General features: G+C 36.4%; 1 non-coding gene across 1 annotated transcript; it reads right to left on the bottom strand.

The window, feature by feature from the left end:
- Positions 1–1,865: 1,865 nt before the first annotated feature.
- LOC121208941 (small nucleolar RNA R71) lies at positions 1,866–1,972 on the bottom strand. The gene has a single exon (XR_005904062.1). It is a non-coding gene; the product is annotated as a small nucleolar RNA R71 (small nucleolar RNA).
- Positions 1,973–5,448: the final 3,476 nt, after the last annotated feature.

Here is a 5,448-nt window from a genome sequence, read left to right as displayed (position 1 = left end):
ATGGACACTCCTATTTTTAGCAAACTAGCTCCCTTGCCTCACCTATAAATAAGACCCTATTTCTCACTTTTCTAATCATCCCTCATCCTTCATCCCTCACTCATTCATCATTCTCTCCTCTCTCAACTGTCTTAGCCCTCACGCCTATCATCATCTTTGTATAAAGATTTTTAGTAAATTAGCTTCTTAAAGAGCCTTTGGTCGGCTACCTAGGAGAGCCATCAGCAAAGGAGCGAAGTGAAGGAATGAAGGAGCCCTCGTCAGTTAGAGTCTTGGATGGCAGTCACTTTGAATTGGGTTTAATATTTCTTTTCTTTAATTTAATCCAAGAATGTTTGCTATGTGTTTACTTTTCTTGTTTACAACAATGATAGCTTAATTTTATTTAAGCTAGGATGATTATTTTGATTGAATAATATTTATTTGATTCATGCTTATAATGTTTGTGCCTCAATCGATCATGTTTTCAATTAAAATCAAGTCTGTATTTCGTTCATACGTGATTGAAATGCACCTGAATTAGTTGAGCGATCTTAACCAGACGACGACTAATGGACACATAATTGAAATGTGCATGCTCAATTTAGATCCTAACCCGATTAAATTGTAGGTTACATAACAACCTTAACCAGGCTCAGTTATCTGCATAGTTTTTAGATTTGTGTGATTAAACTGTTACAAACCTAACACGTCCCTGTTACCTCGCAGGAATACTAAGAAACCCTTAGTAAATAAGGATCAGTAAAATGCGTATTTACTAAGTAAAGGATTCTGAAAGGACCTATGTGGTTTCCAAACTCATGAAAGATCGAGTTGCCATGGAATGTTTTTCCGAATATTGATAAGTATGTTGATAATAATTTGAGTTTAATTAAAGTAATTGTCCTAGCTTATTTATGTTATAATTGTTGTTTATTGTGTTAATTCTGCTAAAGCCTATTTCATTCATATAGTTGCAGGTTAGGATAAATCACATTAGGGATCATTGCATCTAGATTAATTTTACATATTTTTAATCAATACTTCCAAGTTAAATTGTGTCTCTATTTACCAAGTTGTTAATAATATTTATAATTAAGTGACTTAGCACGAATACAATCCTTGTGGTGATGATAACTCGATACTTACTTGTTACTTGATAACGATTGTGTACACTTGCACAAACCTGAGCATTACAAGTTTTTAGTGCCGTTGCCAGGGATTGTCAACTGTTGCCATAGTAATTTTTTGTGAAATTATTTATTTTCAATTTGGTTATTTCTAACATTACTAACTTATTCTTTTTAATTTTGTGATTTTCTTTTCAGGTGTTTATGAGCATAGATCAGATTATCGATTTACTCCCACTAGACCCTGAAATTGAGCGAACTTTCAGACAAAGAAGACGTGAACGAACAGCTCAAAGACAAGTCGAGATAGACCTTGGAAATCAAAATCAAGACCAAGGTAATGAAGCCGATCATGTACGAAATCCTATCCTCATTGCCGATGATAGGGATCGATGCATCAGACAATATGCTGTGCCACTTTTCAGTGAGTTAAATCCAGGAATTAGAAGGCCAAATATTGAGGCAACCCAATTCGAATTGAAACCAGTGATGTTTCAAATGCTACAAACGATGGGCCAATTTAGTGGTATGCCCACGAAAGATCCACATCTCCATCTTAGATTGTTTATGGAGGTGAGTGGTTTATTCAAGATAGCCGGTGTGACTGAAGACGCACTGAGGTTGAAGTTGTTTCCATTCTCGTTGCGAGATCGAGCTCGAGCATGCTTCAATTCATTGCCACCAAGTTTCATATCTACATAGCAAGAATTAGCAGAGAGATTTTTGGTAAAGTATTTCCTACCTAGCAAGAATGCTAAGTTGAGGAACGAGATTACAACTTTCCATCAATTGGATAACGAGTCTTTGTATGAGGCTTGGGAGCGATTCAAGGAGTTACTTCGTAAGTGTCCTCATCATGGGATCCCTCATTGTATCTAGTTGGAGACATTCTATAATGGTCTCAATGCACATATAAGATTGATGGTAGATGCTTCTGCGAATGATGCAATTTTGTCTAAGTCTTATAATGAGGCTTATGAGATCATTGAGAGGATCGCGAGTAATAATTATCAATGGCCAACAAATCGAACAGCTTCAGGCAGACGTATAGCTGGAGTTCATAAAGTTGATGCTCTCACTTTGTTATCAGCTCAGGTATCGTCTATTTCCTCTATGTTAAAGTAGTTTACCGCTAATAGTGCTAACAATTTTATAGCTCAGCCTCTAAGTCCATTTTAAGTAGTTTCCTATGTGTACTGTGGAGAAGGTCATTCTTTCGAGAATTGCCCATCGAATCCCGAGTCAGTGTACTATGTGGGGAACCAACATTAAAATAAGAGTGGACAAAGACCCCAGTCCGAGTTCTATAATCTTTCATGGCGTAATCATCCCAACTTTTCTTGGAGCAACCAAGGAAATGAACCAAACAACAATTTTATGCAGCATAGACCCGACCAATCTCAAGGGTTTAATCAGCAAGCTCTAAAACAACCTCAAGCTGAGGCATCAAATAGTTTGGAGAACTTGTTGAAAGCGTACATGGAAAAGAATAATGCTTTGATCCAGAGCCAAGTAGCAATACTGAAAAATTTGGAAAACAAAATGGGTCTGTTAGCTACGGAGCTTCGTAATAGACAACAAGAAACATTGCCGAGCAATACTAAAAATCCATGAAACTTGGGTAAAAAATAGATCAAGGCAGTGGCATTGCGAAGTGGTAAAATTCTAGAACCCCGATTGATTGATGTCGAAGATGATCCTGTAGAAAAGGAGGAAAGTCAACCAACTATTGAAATTCCTACACCAAAAGAATAAAAAATTACAAAGACTGACAAGGTAAATCCTAACTTAGTGAATTCAGATGCTTTAACATCTTCTTTGGATGTAGATTTACCTACTCAGAAGAGTTGTCCGGTTCAACCGAAAGTTCCATCACCTCCATATCCGAAAAGATTTCAACAACACAAGCAGAAACATGAGGTGCAATTCAAGAAGTTTTTGGATGTTTTGAAGCAATTACACATCAATATTCCATTGGTGGAGGCTTTAGAACAAATTCTGAATTATGTGAAGTTTATGAAGAATGTACTATCCAAGAAGAAATGACTAAGTATGAGATTATCACCTTGAAAAAGGAGTGCAGTACGTTCCTGCAGAACAAGCCGCCACTGAAATTCAAGGATCGAGTAAGCTTTACGATACCCTGTAACATTGGTGTATCTTACTATAGTAAAGCTTTGTGTTACTTAGGAGCAAGTATCAACTTGATGCCTAAGTTTATTTTCAAGATGCTAGGGATAGGAGAAGTAAGGCCTACAACTGCGATGCTCCAGCTAGCGGATAGATCTTTAGCATACCCCGAAGGAAAGATCGAGGATGTTTTGGTAAGAGTCGATAAATTTATTTTTCTTGCTGATTTCATTATTCTAGATTTTGAAGCAGATAAGGAAGTGCCAATTATCCTTGGGAGACCTTTCTTAGCCACAAGAAGAACGTTAATTGATGTGTAGAAAAGCGAACTCACCATACAAGTTCAAGATGATCATGTAACTTTTAACATTCTTAAAGTGATGAAATTTCCCAATCCAGCAGAGCAGTGTTCAGTTATAGAATAAATAGAAACCTTTGAAGAAGATCCATTGGAGAAAGCCTTAGGGTTTGACCCTTTGAAGGATAAAGAAGGTGAAGAAAACATGGCTTTGGTGGAAGCCAATCCGAGAAATTTTATTCAATCTACACAGTTTGAATCGTTGGAGTTGGAAGTCAGAGAATTTGTGCAACCTAAATTGTCAATCAAAGAACCATCTGCACTCGAACTAAAGGTACTTCCTTCTCATTTGAAATACGTTTATTTAGGTGACTGTTCCACTTTGCCTGTGATTATTTTAGCAGAACTGACAAAAGATCAAAAGGAGTAACTAATTTTTGTTTTAAAAAAATTTAAGAAAGCAATTGGTTAGGCCATAGCTGATATTTGATGTATAAGCCCTTCATTTTGCATGCAAAAAATTATTCTAGAGGAAAGTGAAAGAGCTTGAATTGATGGGCAAAGGAGGCTCAATCCTATTATGAAGGAAGTCGTGAGAAATAAAGTGATCAAATGGTTAGATGCAGTAATCATCTATCCTATTTCAGATAGTTCGTGGGTTAGTTTGGTGCAGTATGTGACGAAGAAAGGTGGAATCACGATTGTTGAAAATGAGCGTAAAGAGTTAATTCCAACGAAAACTGTTACTGGTTGGAGAATTTGTGTTAACTATAGAAAGCTAAATAAAGCTACTCGGAAGGACCATTTTCTGTTGCCTTTTATGGATCAGATGTTAGATCGACTGGAAGATAATGAATTCTATTACTTTTTAGATGCTTATTCGGGATATAACCAAATAGTTGTAGCCCCGAAAGACCAACATAAAACAACCTTTACTTGTCCGTACGGTATGTTTGCTTTTAGGTGAATGCCTTTTGGTTTATGCAATGCACCTGCAACATTTCAACGATGCATGATGGCAATATTCACTGATATGGTTGAAAATTTTGTTGAGGTTTTCATGGATGGTTTTTCTATTTTTGGTAACACTTATGATATTTATTTGAGTAATTTGGCTAAGGTACTGAAGAGAAGCGAAGAGATGAATCTTGTCATTAACTAGGATAAATGTCATTTTATGGTTAAGGAAGGGATTTTCTTAAGGCATAGAATTTCAAAGAAAGGAATTGGAGTCGATAAAGCAAATGTGGACGTAATTGAAAGATTACCGGCCCCAATGAATGTGAAAGGAGTCAAAATTTTCTTAGGCCATGCTGGTTTTTACCGAAGGTTTATCAAAGATTTTTTGAAAATTTCTAAACCGTTGTGTTTGTTGCTAGAGAAAGATGCAGTGTTTGATTTTAACAAAGCATGTTTAAAAGCTTTTAAAGACCTTAAAAAGCAGTTAATCTCAGCCCCAATAATCATTACACCTGATTGGAGCACACCTTTTAAGTTGATGTGCGATGCAAGTGATTATGCTGTTGAAGCTGTGATGGGTTAAAGAAAAAATAAAGTGTTCCACCCCATTTACTATGCAAGTAGAACCTTGACGGGAGCCCAACTCAATTATACGGTAACTAAAAAGGAACTATTTGCTATAGTCTTTGCTTTTGACAAATTCCACTCATATCTTATAGTTACCAAAGTTACAGTATTTACTGACCTTGCGACCATTGAATACTTGCTCACAAAGAAAGATACAAAACTGAGGCTAATTCAGAATTTGACCTTGAGATCCAAGACAGCAAAGGTGTTAAAAATCAAATAGCTGATCATCTATTGAGGTTGGAGCAAGATGAGGTAACTCGATCACATGTGCCTATCAACGAGAATTTCCCAAATGAACACTTATTTGAGGTAAGTCAAATT

This window comes from Gossypium hirsutum, chromosome A10 (genome assembly GCF_007990345.1).
Source record: "Gossypium hirsutum isolate 1008001.06 chromosome A10, Gossypium_hirsutum_v2.1, whole genome shotgun sequence".
Taxonomy (NCBI): domain Eukaryota; kingdom Viridiplantae; phylum Streptophyta; class Magnoliopsida; order Malvales; family Malvaceae; genus Gossypium; species Gossypium hirsutum.
Note: the sequence above shows the minus strand (reverse complement) of the source record. Positions and strands in the feature narration are given on the sequence as shown.